Source organism: Schistocerca nitens, chromosome 10 (genome assembly GCF_023898315.1).
Source record: "Schistocerca nitens isolate TAMUIC-IGC-003100 chromosome 10, iqSchNite1.1, whole genome shotgun sequence".
Classification (NCBI taxonomy): Eukaryota; Metazoa; Arthropoda; class Insecta; order Orthoptera; family Acrididae; genus Schistocerca; species Schistocerca nitens.
The window spans coordinates 156,796,502-156,814,737 of NC_064623.1; the positions used below are offsets into that span (position 1 = coordinate 156,796,502).

The following is an 18,236-nucleotide window of genomic DNA, read 5'->3' on the forward strand; positions in this document are numbered from 1 at the left end:
TTGTAGACAGTGAATTTTATGACGCTTTCTTACAATTTTATCGCTGCTGCCACTCTGAAGCGTATAAATGTCGCCGTGACTGATAAATCTGCGGTGTGGTGCGGATGTGTTGGTGTAACAGTACTCTGACACTGGGTTCATCTACATGACACAAAAACAAATTCTTTAGGTATGTAACCGCTGTAAGTTACCGTGCCCAAACAGTGATAAGTGCAGTTCCCTGTAGAATGCCGACAGGAATTTTGGCGAGATAGGAAACATACCAGTGTCAGAATGGGCGAATCACAGTTATCTCTTTGCAGCTATCGCTATCTTTAGCTGGAGATAGAGGGCCACGTTGTATGCAGTGATATTCGTAGTTTGAAAAGCTTTTGAGTATACCTTAACGTGGTGTCTGATATCGCCAGATGTGAACACGTGACGAAACTGCGTAAACATCAGAATCAGCTGGCGACCTAGAAACTGTTTGTGGCAACAACTGCTTTGGACTGCAACATTGATGAACAGCTGGCTTGGACGCCTGGGAAACAGTTTCTGAAGGACGTGGTAAGTTGAACCTCCTGTGGTTTTATGGTGATCGTTTCATTAAGAAATTTCATTGCACTGTTTACATCACGTCTTGGTACTATATCTTAGCAGTACATTTATAGCTGCATAGCTGTGGATACTTAACATCTGCGCTCCAAGCAAGAGTGCATCTTTATGTACCACCTATGTATTTTGATACAATAACAGACATTCTCGTTTCCAAGCCTAGGTCAATGTACGTAACTGTGAACGCAAATGCTCATTACGACAAACATCTAGACAGGGTTTCATAAATACTCTGGCACCACAATGACACAACGAACTGCTACAAATCGGTTACTTCGAGGAGAGATCCGAGTCAGATGGACTGTAGCCTGCATTCCACTGACCCTACGCCACAGCCGTTTGCGAATTCAGTGGTGTCAAGCAAGAGCTCATTGGAGGGCAGGGTGGAGGTCTGTTGTGTTTTCTGATTATGGTGTGCGTACTGTAAGACCATCGGTACACACACCATCAGATTATTTGACTTGTCGCTCTAACGAAAGAGGCGAGTGTCAGCAATATGTCTCGTGGTCTTATCGTGGCGTGTTTATCTTCTGCCGTTAGGTCAGACGATAGAAATGCCACTTGCACGCTTAGAGTAGCAGATTGACGGTGACCAACTTTAAACAGAACTTGATTAATTTTCACACACATTTATTAAAATAATAAAAAGCATAGACATTACGTATCTTGATTCTGGATGCTATTTACAATTCACAATCTGGAGTTCCTTTGGTATGGGTACGTTAATCTTATTCTCACATATTTCTGATACTTGACAAAGTGTCTATACATTTATCTTTATGGCTATGTACAGGAATATGGTAATCTTATTAGGCGCGGACTGAAACTTGACTATAGACTGGTACAGACTAATGCAGACTGGTACAGACTGGTGCAGGCAAATGCAGACTGACTAATCGGAGGTCTGTACACTCGCTATAATACCTCGCGCATTCATGTATCACTGCGCGAGTGTGATCCGCGAGGAGAAAAATTTCTACGTCAGCAGCAATCTCATTGGCTGCGTTACATATTAATACACGGATCGGCAGAAGCAGAATTTGGTCCGTCTCTAAGGCAGCGCCATCTCGTAGTGCGGAGACGGACGAGCGCTGCGCCTGCGCTGTTGTGCTTAGTGGGGCGCACTCTAGTGGGAAAGTTGTGTACGCGCTGTCACGCAGGACTATGTACACAACAAATGCCGACAGGAATTTTGGCGAGATAGGAAACATACCAGTGTCAGAATGGGTGTATCACAGTTATCTGTTTGCAGCTATCGCTATCTTCAGCTGGAGATAGAGGATCACGTTGTATGCAGTGATATTCGCGGCTTGAAAAGCTTTTGAGAATACCTTAACGTGGTGTCTGATATCGCCAGATGTGAACACGTGACGAAACTGCGTAAACATCAGGATCAGCTGGCGACATAGAAACTGTTTGTGGCAGCAAATGATTTGGACTGCAACATTGATGAACAGCTGGCTTGGACGCCTGGGAAACAGTTTCTGAAGGACGTGGTAAGTTGAACCTCCTGTGGTTTTATGGTGATCGTTTCATTAAGAAATTTCATTGTACTGTTTACATCACGTCTTGGTACTATATCTTATCAGTACATTTATAGCTGCAGACTTAGCTATGGATACTTAACATCTGCGCTCCAAGCAAGAGTGCATCTTTATGTACCACCTATGTATTTTGATAGAATAGCTGACATTCTCGTTTCCAAGCCTGGATCAATGTACGTAACTGTGAATGCAAATGCTCATTACGACAAACATCTAGACAGGGTTTCATAAATACTCTGGCACCACAATGACACAACGAACTGCTACAAATCGGTTACTTCGAGGAGAGATCCGAGCCAGATGCACTGTAGCGTGCACTCCACTGACCCTACGCCACAGCCATTTGCGAATTCAGTGGTGTCAAGCAAGAGCTCATTGGAGGGCAGGGTGGAGGTCTGTTGTGTTTTCTGATGAAACCTGGTTCTGCCTCGGTACCACTGATGGCCGTCTGTTGGTTAGAAGGATGACAATTGAGGGTCTGCAACAAACCTGTCTGCGACCTAGACACACTGGACCTATACGTGGAATTATAGTCTGGGGTGCGATTTCGTATGACCGCAGGAACAGTCTGGTGGTTAGCCCACGCACCCTGACTGAGAATCTTTACCTCTGTCTGGTGATTCGGCTTGTTCTGCTGCCATACGTGATCATTCCAAGGGGTGTTTTCCAATAGGATAACGCTCGCCCACATACCGCTATTGTAACGCAACATGCTCTACAGAGTGTCTACACGTTGCCTCGATCACCAGATCTGTCTCTAATCGAGCACGTATGGGACATCATCGGACGACAACTCCGTCGCCATCCACAAACAGCATTAGCCGTCCCACAAACTAACATCTGGCACCTGTACAACGTTTGTACGCTTGCACTCAACATTCTGGCGTTTTCACCGGTTATGAATGTACTAGCATTTTACGTTTGCAGTGGCATATCTCGCGCTTACATTAGCCTGTGATCTTGCAGTGTTAATCATTTAAATAAGTTACCTAGACAGGAACTGCATAGTGGCTAAGCAGGGATGGCTAAAGGACAAATGTAAGGATGTAGAGGCTTATCTCACGAGGGGTAAGATAGATACTGCATACAGGAAAATTAAAGAGACCTTTGGTGAAAAGAGAACCACTTGTATGAATATCAAGAGCTCAGGTGGAAACCCAGTTCTAAGCAAAAAAGGGAAAGCAGAAAGGTTGAAGGAGTATATAGAGGGTCTATACAAGGGCGATGTACTTGAGGACAATATTATAGAAATGGGAGAGGATGTAGATGAAGGTGAAAAGGGATATATGATACTGAAAGACCTGAGTCCAAACAAGGCCTCGGGAGTAGACAACATTCCATTAGAACTACTGACAGCCTTGGGAGAGCCAGTCCTGACAAAACTCTACCATCTGGTGGGCAAGATGTATGAGACAGGCGACATACCCTCAGACTTCAAGAAGAATATAATAATTCCAATCCCAAAGAAAGCAGGTGTTGACAGATGTGAAAAATACCGAACTATCAGTTTAATAAGTCATGGTTGCAAAATACTAATGCGAATTCTTTACAGACGAATGTAAAAACTGGAAGAAGCCGAGCTCAGGAAAGATCAGTTTGGATTCCGCAGAAATATCGGAACACGTGAGGCAATACTGACCCTACGACTTATCTTAGAAGCTAGATTAAGGAAAGGCAAACCTACGTTTCTAGCATTTGTAGACTTAGAGAAAGCTTTTGACAATGTTGACTGGAATACTCTCTTTCAAATTCTGAAGGTGGCAGGGGTAAAATACAGGGAGCGAAAGGCTATTTACAATTTGTACAGAAAGCAGATGGCAGTTATAATAGTCAAGGGACATGAAAGGGAAGCAGTGGTTGGGAAGGGAGTGAGACAGGGTTGTAGCCTCTCCCCGATGCTATTCAATCTGTATATTGAGCAAGCAGTAAAGGAAGCAAAAGAAAAGTTCGGAGTAGGTATTAAAATCCATGGAGAAGAAATAAAAACTGAGGTTCGCTGATGACTTTGTAATTCTGTCAGAGACAGCAAAGGACTTGGAAGACCAGTTGAATGAAATGGACAGTGTCTTGAAAGGAGGATATAAGATGAACATCAACAAAAACAAAACGAGGATAATGGAATGTAGTCGAATTAAGTCGGGTGACGCTGAGGGAATTAGACTAGGAAATGAGACACTTAAAGTAGTAAAGGAGTTTTGCTATTTGGGGAGCAAGGTAACTGATGATGGTGGAAGTAGAGAGGATATAAAATGTAGACTAGCAATGGCAAGGAAAGCGTTTCTGAAGAAGAGAAATTTGTTAACATCGAGTACAGATTTAAATGCCAGGAAGTCGTTTCTGAAAGTATTTGTATGGAGTGTAGCCATGTATGGAAGTGAAACATGGACGATAAATAGTTTAGACGAGAAGAGAATAGAAGCTTTCGAAATGTGGTGCTACAGAAAAATGCTGAAGATTAGATGGGTAGATCACATAACTAATGAGGAGGTATTGAATAGAATTGGGGAGAAGAGAAGTTTGTGGCACAACTTTACTAGAAGAAGGGATCGGTTGGTAGCACATGTTCCGAGGCATCAAGGGATCACCAATTTAGTAGTGGAGGGAAGCGTGGAGGGTAAAAATCGTAGAAGGAGACCAAGAGATAAATACACTACGCAGATTCAGAAGGATGTAGTCTGCAGTAGGTACTGGGAGATGAAGACGCTTGCACAGGATAGACAAGCATGGAGAGCTGCATAAAACCAGTCTCAGGACTGAAGACCACAACAACAACAACCTAGACAAACGTATTGGCGAGATTTCGTTTCTCTACTTTAATTATTGTTTGGTGTTGCGACTTTTTTCCCGTTGGTATATGACGAATGGTCAATGAGTGCATAAGTAGTTCAAGAAATCAAACGAAGTTCTCGACGTGAGAGCCTACTGTAAACAGGCAGTATTTTTCTGTATGGCGAAGTCTTCTAACTTATAAAATACTAAAATGAAGTGAAACTTCCTGGCAGATTAAAACTGTGTGCCGGTCCGAGACTCGAACTCGGGACCTCTGCCTTTCGCAGGCAAGTGCTCTACCACCTGAGATACTCAAGCACGACTCACGCCCCGTCCTCACAGCTTTACTTCTGCCAGTACCTCGTCTCCTACCTTCCAAACCTCACAGAAGCTCTCCTGCAAACCTTGCAGAACTAGCACTCCTGGAAGAAAGGATATTGCGGTGACACGGCTTAGCCACAGCCGGGGGGATGTTTCCAGAATGAAATTTTCATTCTGCAGCGGAGTGTGTCCTGATATGAAACTTCCTGGCAGATTAAAACTGTGTGCCGGACCGAGACTCGAACTCGGGACCTTTGCCTTTCGCGGGCAGGTGCTCTACCGTGCGCATTCTGGAAACATCACCCAGGCTGCGGCTAAGCCATGTCTCAGCAATATCCTTTCTTCCAGGAGTGCTGGTTCTGCAAGGTTCGCAGGAGAGCTTCTGTGAGGTTTGGGAGGTGGGAGACTAGATACTGGCAGAAGTGAAGCTGTGAGGACGGGGCGTGAGTCGTGCTTGGGTAGCTCAGATGGTAGAGCACTTGCCCGCGAAAGGCAAAGGTCCCGAGTTCGAGTCTCGGTCCGGCACACAGTTTTAATCTGCCAGGAAGTGTCTCCGTCAGGCGAAAAAGCCCTTGACCAGAGCTGAATGCCTCAAGTTGCTCATTGTCGTGTGCAGTGCTTTACTGCACATTCGTACTTTGGTTTTAATCATTGTCACAACATCTTACGTAGTTGTCCCCATTCGTGCAACCCACTGGGAGATTGTTGAAGGGTTTCTGTTGCGATTCCTGTTATATTTTGGCATGTGTAGGGCAGGGCACTGCCAGTTCAAGCCAAGATAACCATCTTATCTCAGGGTCACTTCTGGGATATCTTCAAGGTCACCCTCCATTTCCATCCTGCCCCCGCAGCCGCCGGCGATGAAGTGCTCTGCATATGCACCTGAGCAATTTATGTGGTACATTCAGGGTCACTTCTAGTATTCCCTGTTCCTCTCTGGACCAACAGGAATCGAGCTCCTCCTACCTGTCCTCCTCCTTTTACAACTTGAGCAAATGCACAGGTCTTGTCGTTCTTGTTCTGTGTGCTATTGTTTGTCGCACGCTTGATCATCACGCACATCACTAACCCTTCTGCTGAGTTTTATGTCAACATCCGTTTTGTCACGCGCCTTAGTCTTCCCTTTGTTGTGGTTTTTATCTGTTGAGTGTGTTCAAGCTTAGATACCCACCAGATACGAAAGTCACTGGTTTAATGTACATTTGGCTTTTTACGGTATCCTATACCTTACGTTTGGTGCATTGAAAGACTTACGCTGATTTAGGTACCTCTTTCATTAACTCTAGAAGTCATTAACAGATCTAACTAGGTAATATGTTACTTGGTGCCTATTTCTAACTCAACTGTCTAACACTGACGCCCAGAGAACGTTTCTGTGTAACCTGCGATTTACTCTATTTTTAAGCGCCCTTTCTGATCTGTTCCCGTTCATGTACCATTGGATGAGAATATAAGTTTAGCTGTGTGTTGAGATATATTTGTGCTTCGCGTCGGTGGAAGAGGCCAAGATGTCCATTAGCTTTCTTGGCACAGTGGCAGGATGGGCGCGCTGAAAAAAAAAATGAATAAAAAAGAAACTGAAGAAATGAACGGCACGTCCCTGTGTGGTCCACATGTCTTGTATAGCGCCCCCAGATCGAATATCGGCCCTTGATGGCAAATTTCTATGTGAGGCGTTTCCCTGGTTCTTCATATTTCTGGGTAGAAGCTCCTAGAGCTATCTGGTAGCTTTCTCTTAGCGCAAGGACGCCAAAACGGCGTATTCCTACGCACTCTGCTCGAAGTCTGATTGGACTAGACCTTCACACAGTACATCGTGACGGGGGATTGGTCAGTTAGGACTGTGGAAAACATGGACGTGGAGCCGTCTTTTTCGCTGGCGAGAAGCCAGATAGTTTTGGGGTCTTGGACCGAGTAGTTCAGATAGCCACAGAGTCTCGGATGATGAATATAGATAGCTGTGTTACCGTGTAAAGTTCAGTCAGAGTGTGTTGGGAAAGTAATAGAGATATTGAAGAATAACCTTGATGCAGCTGCGGCGGCGCGGTTCATTCCGGCCCTTTACGACGGACCTGCACCTACCTGTGAACATTGTCTCAGCAGATCATCAGTAGGAAACCCGAGTGAAACCTACTGTACTTCGACGTGAAACCAGGCTGCAATTTAAGTCACTAATCCACGTTTCGGGAGAAAGTTTTCACACAAAATGGAAGGTTGGAAATTTTGTCCTCAATTAATATATTCTGAAACAAGTATCACTGCCAAGCCCGTGCTAGTCTTAACACAGTCACTCACAATCCCTTTCACTCACGTTAGCAACTTTATGGTGTTGCATTTCCCGAAAAACGTAATAGCTACAAAAATACTGATTGTTTTTGATTGAGAATGCTCGCCAAATATTAAGTCTGTCGGTACCTAATGCAGTCACAGTTTTTAGCCACTGACCTGCTCAATACGCCACGCGGAATATATGTCTTTTCTCGTCACAGAATTCACTTAAAAATTCCGAAATTTCTACACACACTCGGAATAATTATGCCGTCACTTTCCAACACTTTTGATGTATGAAACACTGCTAGATCTGGCAACTTATCTTTTCCATCGGAAACTACTACTACACACGTCCGATCTGTTTCATGGCTAGGCTTCGACTCTCCTCTAGAATACTCTAAGACTTAGAGTTGTGGCGATTCGTGAATGAGTCGTTCATTTGAACGACTCTAAATAAAGAATCGTAAGAATCGAATCGTGAGACGGACGAATCGTCGTTCAAAAGAGTCGTAAGAACGATTGCGTGTTTCCGAGTCGTGACGATTCCAAGTTCCAACGAATCGTCGATTCTTAGTACGCTATGCTTCCAAGGCAACTTCCGAATCATGCCGAGTCATGCCGAATGATTACGACCGCCAGATGGCAGTCAAGTGGAGGATGCGTGTGAGCAAAGGAAGCTCGGAACGAACAAACGAAGTTCGTGGGCCGTAATATTACTCGTGAAAACCAAGCTGACACTTGGCGGTGGATGACGGGAACGAGCGTAAAGGCATTTCCCATTTACTATCCCTGCATAGTGCACATGCGCGGATTCGTATCATCCTACATTTTTCTGTGCTCTTTCCAATTCCACAGCACCTTTTATTTCACAATAAAGCAACTGTCAGCCCTCACACACTGCAAATTTAGCTTAACTTTTGTTTCGTCGAAATACAAAGCATAGGAATTTTGCTTTTAATTTGTCTGAGAAATTGCTTCTGCCACTACTATTTATGTGAGAATACGACATACTTCTAAAGTGTAGGTAGGATACAATCGCATACAGCGACATTACTTCACTGCTAATTTGATAATTCTGTTAGTTCCACCAGTGCCGCCACTAAATGGCTGTCGCGCTAGACCAATATTACAGAGCCTATATAGAGAGAATGTAGTCTCTCTCTAACCAATACCTTTCTTGGCAGTGTAATACCGTCTTTAAACAAAAGCATTTTAATTAATTAATAATTTCAAGTTCGAGTTTTCGAATGTTATCGTGTTCAGATTTATATTAAATTTTAGTGAAGTAATGTCGCTGTATACGATTGAATCCTATTGTTTAGAAGTATGTCGTCTTCTCACGTAAATAGTAGTGACAGCCTCAAGTTCTCAGACAAATTAAAAGCAAAATACCTGTGCTTTGTATTTAGAAGAAATGTGGTGTGTGGGAGGGCTGTCAGCTGCGTTATGAATTACAAGGGTGATGTGGACTTGGAAAGACATCTTAGCACAGAAAAACTTAGGATGATATGAGCCAAACCACGTCTGCCTCACTGCTAGAATTTGTTACTATAAAACAGACGTCTGTAGTTAGATACGTTCAAGCCACACAACCAAACTGGCATACCACGTAATTTTGCACCACAATCGACTCCTCTTTCCTAGCATACTGAAATAAAACAATAGATGCAATCAAATCAAACGTGACCTTTCAACAATTAAGGCATTACACGAATAAATCGAGAATCACACTTGTAACGTCATATGCACCTCATACATAAACTATTTCTGGCAGTTCGATTCTAACTCCATTGACAATGTGCTGCCATCTGTGAGTACGATGTAGAACTTTTTGCATTCCGTAAGAATCGTGCCATCACAGACTAGAATGAATCGTGAACGAATCGTAGGAATCGATTCGCAATGTGAGATTGAATCGTAGGAATCGAATCGGGAAAAAGAATCGTGTTGCCCAACTCTACTCTAAGTTAGTGGTGGGCAGGAAATCGCGTATCTGTTAGAAATCACAGTGACTGAGAAGTCGCAGATATCACAATAACAACTTTACAGAATCTAACTGCGATTTCAGTCACAGTTAGCAGTCGCAAGTAGTATTTCACATTCAAAGACGTGAGCCATCTATTGGTTGAATTTAGCACTGCTTTCTGCGATTTCCGTGACAAGTCGCAACTAAGAGTCGCAAGTAGCAACTAAAAAGCGCAGTTAGCAGTGCCATCTGTTGAGCAAAGTTCATACTACGCTATTCGCTACCGAGAAACTGCGATTTCTGTGACAAATCGCTACTAAGAGTCGCAAGTAGCAAGTAAAAAGCGCAGTTAACATTCTTTTCCTAGTGCCATCTGTTGACCGACGTACGTACTTCGTTATGAGAGCCTTGTGCCTCACGAGATCGGTGTGCTGTGTGTGCATATGAAGGACTTATTTCATTAGTGGTACAAGTCCATTTTTGTTCATTTTGAGATACAGAGTCGTAAAGTTAAATGAGCGCTGAAAAATCTGCAGTTGAGATACCAGAAATATTCAAGCATATGGCTTCTTGCTAGAGATGAACCTTTATTTATGTTTGTTTGGATCATTAATTTCAGAAGAATTATAGACAGAAAAGTGGAGGTAATGGACTTGTACCACTATTGAAATAAGCTCTTCACATTATTTGACGACATGCACATTCAGCATCAGTTATGGTTGGTCAAACACAGCTGTGACTCTGGAAGTATTATATTAATAAGAAGCAACATTGCCTTTTTCTCCCGAAAATATCGAGTAACGTAACAAATGTGTTTGATTCTGCTTCCAATATGACAGTGTTGCTTAATACTCCACATGCCTACAGGACTTTGCAATGTTAACACAGAGGAACTCAGACATCTGTATAAGTGTAGTGAAATGAAAACAGTATTTATTGGGTCATATGAATGCCTCACTTTTGTTCCGACACAGTTCAAGACTCGGGATAAAAGTTTTACACCTGGTGTTCCACATGGCAACTTCACACACAAGAACTTTTTGCCGACACTACTACCACATACATAAGCAAGCTTTTCCTGTGTTACGTTCAAGTAATGCACTTAAGCTATTCCTGCTTTAAATGGAAGATCTGTACTTCCCACTTTCATATCAACAGCCTCAAAATGCATATTGTAGACTTTGGGATATGTTACAGGTCAGTGTCACACCAAGATTGGGCGGGGGGGGGGGGGGGGGGGGCGGCATGTCACTCTCCAACTACTGTTTACCAGTAAATAAGTGGCGGAAAATTCACTCACTGTATTTAACATTTATTATTCCTTTAAAATCGCACAACTTCAATAAAACACAGTTTAATCACTCATCTGCACACTTATTTCACAATTATGTCACTTTTAAACTGCAAAATCTTCTAAGAGCTGTCTTGAATCTTCACGAGTCTCTCTCAACAGCCTTGATGTGGATAGATACGTACAGCAACCAGTAATCAGAGTCAGAACTGTGTCTGCAAAATCACAAGGATTATTAAACAATTTTTGCTGTCACTAATTACAAGTAATATAATTGACAGAGTAGATTGCTAAAATTTGCTCTAATGAAAGCCACTCGATGGGGTATATTTCACATTTGCAAGAACGATCTCACTGAAGTAATTAAGTCCATCGAAACGCTTAGAAACTAACCTCTCGTCTGACGAAAACGGTCTAAAGACGCAGTGGCAATTTCTCCAGATCTGTTGACAAAGATATTTTGAGTTATCACTTTACTGAGTGACTGAAATGTAGTTCGCGTACCTGTGAACATAACAATATGTTAGAATTCATTTTATAAACACGAACTATTACGCTACTGTATGGCTACTTACATATTAATTACACTATTAACATTTTCACAGTTGTTTCTTCAATACAAAATTAAAGCCGGGTCAACAGAAAGGTCCGATCTTACTCGTCGGCTTTGACCCGTGACGTAAGCGTGTTGTGGTGTGTGACGTCATTACGGCGCGGAAAACCTAATACATGGTTTGATGTACTCTTGTTTAAAGAACTTGTATACGTAATATGAAGCAATTTGATGAACATATTGATCTGTAGCGTAGCCCACTTGAGGTTAGGTTGGGAGTTTTTTTTTTGGAATGCGGCCGCGGCAGCGGCCGCCTATGATTCGAAAATATTGATTTGACACTAATGAAGCCTGTGGGGGGATGGGGGGGCACTGCAGACTCCCCCCACCGCATAACGACATATTTAGTTTCTCCCCACCCAAAAACCCCCAATTTCCCACGCTTGTCCCGTTACAGTCATTAGGCTTTTTGTGAAACTTGTGTATTTCAGTGTTTACAATACGTATTCGATGTTTTTATATCCGCCATATTGGAATTGTTGTTTATGGCCGTTTCCGCGGTATTTGTGACGTCATGGGTCAAAGCCGACGGGTAAGATCGGACGCTTCTGTATTTCCTTAAAGCCAATGGAAGAACAAACGTAAAACATACTTACCAATGACAGGTTTGTTGAGATGCAATTTTCTGTATGGACAGATGTAACTTTTTCATGCGGTGGTAAGTTGCAGAAATCGCAGGAGTAACAGAAATCGCAGAAGTAGCAGAAATCGCAGAAGTCGCAGAAATCGCAGAAGTAGCAGAAATCACAGAAGTCGCAGAAGTAGCAGAAGTCGCAGAAGTAGCAGAAATCGCAGAAATAGCAGTGGCGGAGGGATACACGACCTAGGTTCCTTAACTGCGACAAATCACAGTTAAGAATAACAGATACTGAAAAGTAGCATTCACAGAAATCACTGATATCGGAAAATCGCAGTTTAGCCCATCACTACTCTAAGTCTTCTCTACCAGCAGAGAAAGGCGCGCAAAAGAAGTATACTGCTTTACCATTGGTCAGTTTACTCAAAAGCCAATAGCAAAACAACCTTCTCCCACGTCAGAGCCCGCTTTTCATCCATAACCAATCGCAAAATAGTAAACCACACGACTGCACTTTTTACCGACGTAATTATCTAATATGCTGAAGTTTTGTTTATGCATAAAGTTATTTACTGTTGTTATTTATACCTGAATTAATTTTCCCTTTACTATAAACTTACTTTACAAAACTATTCTACAAATATCCCCTTTTTCCATATCCATACTTCTTCGAAATGTTCCCACACTAAATTCCATTACATAACTCGTTAAACAATTATCTTCATATTAATCTTAAACCACACTAGGCATCATTCATACTGCTAAAACACATTTATAACATACTACATACACAAAAAGACATAATAACACTTTATGAAAATACTAGAACCGTTTATGAAAAACATTCTATTACTTTAGTGCACTCTAGTGGGCACAATCGAAACTAAAATCACAGTCTTCCTATTCAATATTGACATAAACTACGTGCGCGTCCAGTCTCGCGTCATCATCTGTCACTATCCAGTTCTGAGACACATCTCCCACTTAACCGCCTCCAAGTCCGGATCGTTATACGGCGCTACGCCTCACATTGTAAAGTCAGATAACAGTTGGAATTAACAAGGAGTATTTACGACGCTGAGAGTATTAGGTAGATATTGGGCGCTGCATATATCAGATATTTATCGGGTGCAGTAGGTGGCTGATGGAAGGCAACACAGATTGCTACGTACAGTGCTGCTTCATTCTGCAAGTTGAAATGCTAAGAAACATGTAATTGTGAGCGTGGTTAACGAGGAGTTTTAGGTAACGGTTTAATTAATATATTAATCGGTATATAAGCTTTTCTCTCTGGGAGATTATGTAAATATTGAGTAAATTTGGAGTCACTGTTTCAGCTCGCGTCAGCGTCCAGTTTGCTCGTTCACAATAGTGAGGTCCTGCAACGGTCCATCTTGTTATTATCTGCCAAAGCTTTGATTAGCGGTGTTCTGACTAGCCAATCCACGATTGTATCTTACATGCTCTGTAGTATTTTCTACTAAAATATCAGTGTTCTAGGTAAATTTCCGTAATTAATTTAACTGAGCATGCATTGTGCTTGCAAGTCTAACATTTCACTCATATGTAGCTCCCTTATGGCACATAGTCCGCCCCACGCAGATCTGTCTTCCCCTCAGCCTTCATTCTGACACGAATTCGTACGAGACAGTAGTGTGTAGTGATTTTACACAATTTTATAGTCCAATCTAGTGTCAGTCGTTCTAGAGAATGGTACTTTTCAGTAATCCTTTTTAAATTACCAGGTTCCTAGTACCAACATCATCATAGTCGGCAGTATAAATCAGAAAAGTACAAATTGCATTCAGTGTTCAAGTAGTCATCTCCATAACGCTGTAACGAGTTTGCATTCCCGTGAGCAGTACTAGATTGAGAATTCTCTCTCTTAAATCCAGGGCTTACATGATTCATTTTGGGTAGAACCTGGTATGGCCTCTGCACTTATGGGTGATGTCCAATGAAATCTAAAAAAGGTGGGATATCTGGTGAGAGAAGTTCGTATGTGTTCTGTTAGTTCAGGAACAATCAGTTGTTACTAATATGCAAGTCTTTATTAAATATAAGACTTAGATATTTCCAAACATTTATATTACCAGTAGTCAGATTAAATCAACAAGTATCTTTCACAGTATCTTGTTGTTACGATTTGTGGTTCTGTTTTGTGGTGAATGCTCGTCGGTGTTTCGTGACCTGTTGACGGTATCTGAGTTTCTGTCACGAGTTCGTTTCCCTATACCTACTCTGATGTATTCATTTCCTCGTTGTTGGTACCAAAGTTCTTGTATTCTGGACATGAGGGTGGTCTGCAAAGTTGCCCATTGACATAACCAGTGTTTCAAGTGCTGCGCTACTCCACGTCCTCTACATAATCTGTAAATGTGTAGGACGCTACAACTAATGATGTTATTATGTTGCTGTAGCTACTGGTTCTTGCATAAATAATCCGTGTTGGTGACGTCTGGAGGCTATTCGACGCCACCTGCCGGATCTGTTTGAGGTCACTCGGTGTCTGCTACATGGAGTGTTGGCCTCGGAATTTGTCTACAGGCTTGTACGGAGCTATAAGATTTGAGGTAGTGTGTTGTATTTTTCTTGTCTTGCGGCAGTTGTTGATGACAAGTTGATTGGTTGGTAGTTTCCATCAGTTATTCTCTCTTCCACTAGTAATTTCGTATTCAAACTGCTGTTTCTCTAGGTCTTCTCTCCTTAGCGTGAGCGTATTCTGCAGCATAGCCCGTTACTATAACGCATGTCTTAACTGACGTCCTGTCTTACGTTCTGTTTGTCCTTCATAGTATGAGTTTTCAACGGGGTGATTCTTATTAACGTTTAAAAAACTCTGAGGCGATGCAAATGCCGCTGAGACAAGTAATTAACACTGAAGAGCCAATGAAACTTGCATCGTGTAGAGCCCCCGCGAGAACTAATGGCATGGACTCGACTAATGTCTAAAGTAGTGCCGGAGGGAACTGACACCACGAATCCTGCAGGGCTGTCCATAAATCCGTAAGAGTAAGAGGGTGGAGGTATCCCAGATATGGTCAAGAATGTTTATGCCTGGGGAGTTTGGTACCAGCGGAAGTGTTTAAACTCAGAAGAGCGTTCCTGGAGCCACTCTGTAGCAATTCTGGACGTGTTGGGTGTCGCATTGTCTTGCTGGAATTGTCCACGTCCGTTGGAATGCACAGTGGACATGAATGAAGGCAGGCGATCAGACAGGATGCTTACGTACGCGTCATTTGTCAGAGTCGTGTCTAGACGTATCAGAGGTCCCATATCACTCCAACTTCACACGCCTCACAACATTACAGAGCGTCCAATAGCTTGAACAGTCCCTTGCTGACATGCAGGGTACATGGATTTATGAGGCTGCTTCCATACCCGTACACGTCCATCTGCCCGATACAATTTGAAACGGGACTTGTCGGACCAGGCAACATGTTCCCAGTCATCAACAGCCCAATGTCGGTGTTGACGGCCCCAGGCGAGGCGTAAAGCTCTGTGTCGCGCAGTCATCAAGGCTACACGAGTGGGCCTTCGGCTCCGAGAGCCCATATCGATGATGTTTTGTTGAATGGTTCGCACACTGACACTTGTTGATGGCCCAGGATTGAAATCCGCAGCAATTTGCCGAAGGGTTGCACTTCTCTCACGTTGAAAGATTCTCTTCAGTCGTCGTTGGCCCCGTTCTTGCAGCATCTTTTCCCAGTCGCAGCGATGTTGGAGATTTGTTGTTTTACTAAATTCCTGATATTCAGGGCACACTCGTGAAATGGTCGTAAAGGGAAAATCCCCACTTGATCCCTACCTCAGTTACGCTGTACCCCACCACTCGTGCGTCGTCTATAACACCATGTTCAAACTCAATTATATCTCGATAACCTGCCATTGCACGAGCAGTAACGAGTCTAACAACTGCGACAGACACTTGTATTATGGCCGGCCGGAGTGGCCGAGCGGTTCTAGGCGCAAAAGTCTGGAACCGCACGACCGCTACGGTCGCAGGTTCGAATACTGCCTCGGGCGTGGATGTGTGTGATGTCCTTAGGTTAGTTAGGTTTAAGTAGTTCTAAGAGACCACAGCAGTTAAGTCCCATAGTACTCAGAGCCATTTGAACCATTTGAACTTGTCTTATGTAGTCGTTGCCGACCGCAGCGCCATATTCTGCCTGTTTATATATCTTTGTATTTGAATAAGCGTGACGATAGCAGTTTCTTCCACGCTTCAGTGTAATACAGAGCGTCAGTCAAGTCTCTCTGCAGATACGAGCTCCACGTTTGTCGCCTTGTGGAGCGCGTAAGGTTGGCAGCACATCCACGTTGCTGTATGAACTGGAGGCCGGGATTCACTGCAAGCGGCTGCAGTCATCTTGGGATTCAACATTACAGTGGAACCTCCCATAGCGTTTGTAATTCATCTAGAATCTTACTCGTAGTGCGAAACCCTCGATAAGCGAAACAATTTATCCTATATAAATCACTGTAAAATACGATAAAGCGTTCCATGCACAAAAAATACTGCAAGTTTTGTCTTATTCGTGTCGTTTATTCAAAGTAAATTAAACATACAGTGTTATGTACAGGATGATCAAAAAGTCAGTATAAATTTGAAAACTTAATAAACCACGGAATAATGTAGATAGAGAGGTAAAAATTGACACACATGCTTGGGATGGCATCGGGTTTTATTAGAACAAAAAAAAAAAAAAAAGAAAGTTCACAAAATGTCCGACAGATGGCGCTCGACAGCAAAACTGCTACCGTGACGGATGAGAGGTGCGCCGATATGCTACAGAATCGCATCATCCCCAGCCTGGCTGATAAACACCTGCTGGAACGTACGATGTTTATGCCGGATGGCGCTCCACCCTATATTGCTAGACGCGTGAAAGATCCCTTGCGCGCGTCGTTTGGTGATGATCGTGTGATCAGCCCCCACTTTCGTCATGCTTGGCCTCCCAGGTCCCCAGACCTCAGTCCGTGCGATTATTGGCTTTGGGGTTACCTGAAGTCGCAAGTGTATCGTGATCGACCGACATCTCTAGGGATGCTGAAAGACAACACCCGATGCCAATGCCTCACCATAACTCTGGACATGCTTTACAGTGCTGTTCACAACATTATTCCTCGACTACAGCTATTGTTGAGGAATGATGGTGGACATATTGAGCATTTCCTGTAAAGAACATCATTTTTGCTTTGTCTCACTTTGTTATGCTAATTATTGCTATTCTGATCAAATGAAGCGCCATCTGTCGGACATTTTTTGAACGTTTGTATTTTTTTGGTTCTAATAAAACACCATGTCATTCCAAGCATGTGTGTCAATTTGTACCTCTCTATCTACATTATTCCGTGATTTATTCAGTTTTCAAATTTATATTGACTTTATGATCACCCGGTACTTTATTATTCACGACACATAAGTAATTCTTTTTTACTAGGAAACTATCTATAGTCGTTTGTTTGTTATCTATAGTCGTTTGTTTCTGCTGTCGCTTCAACACTTGGCGAAAATGTGACAGCACTGTCAAATAAATTTGTAGCGTGCATAGCCACTGCTTATTGGGGTTATGTACGATACAACCGATTCCCGTATATTCAGCATTTCTCTTATTCCGCCAGAAGATTGCTGCTTTGCTGTTACCGCATCCTCCTCCTCCTCTGAAGAATTCCTCTCCACAATTTTCTGCTGTGTAACAGACTGCAACTCCGTAAGCTCTTCGGTGGTCATTTCTTGGTTGTGATCTTCCTCAAGCTCATCGATTTCATCCACTTCTAGTCCCATGCCCTTGGCCAAAGACACCATGTCGTTGACTACGGCCTCCACAGGTACTGACTCAAATGCCTCAGAGTCACATTCGAGAACGCACTCCGACCACAGCTTCTTCCAAGCAGAACTGAGAGTTCTTTTGGGAACTCCTTCCCACGCCTATTTTGCACCCAGAATAACAACTGTAAGCTTTTTTATTCAATGGAGTTATTTGCTGTTTTTGTAAAGCAAATGTCACTTCTCCACACACATAGCAAAATGTGTCAGCACTGTTAACACAAACTCGTGGCATTTTTGTTCCCTTCAATAGCAGTCAACTTGAACAACTGGTAGTTAATCTGGAAACAAATGTGCAAAAATTATTACATACATAATTAAAGTCACTGAAGTTGAAGAGGAGGGAGATAAAAAATTCACTAACATTGGTATCAAAATGTTTATATCCAAAATATTGCACACATGTAAGACCAAAGACAATAATATAATCGGAAGGAGAATCAGCATTGGTCGTATTTTT

General features: G+C 42.8%; 1 protein-coding gene and 1 long non-coding RNA gene across 3 annotated transcripts in view; one reads left to right on the top strand and one right to left on the bottom strand.

Annotated features, from left to right (window-relative positions):
- The first annotated feature begins 386 nt into the window (after positions 1-386).
- The window catches only part of LOC126210347 (speckle-type POZ protein-like), a 61,169-nt gene continuing 43,319 nt past the window's right edge, over positions 387-18,236 (top strand). Inside the window, exon 1 of one of the 2 annotated variants that reach the window (XM_049939562.1) lies at positions 387-546. The gene's annotated coding sequence lies outside the window, so the exon portion shown is untranslated. Of the gene's footprint in view, positions 547-1,971; positions 2,091-18,236 lie in introns of those variants that run through there. The other variant, XM_049939563.1, reaches the window with a different exon arrangement.
- LOC126210349 (uncharacterized) lies at positions 10,757-11,202 on the bottom strand. The gene is made up of 2 exons (XR_007540652.1): positions 11,150-11,202; positions 10,757-10,971 (listed from the first exon to the last, which is right to left on the bottom strand). It is a non-coding gene; the product is annotated as an uncharacterized LOC126210349 (long non-coding RNA).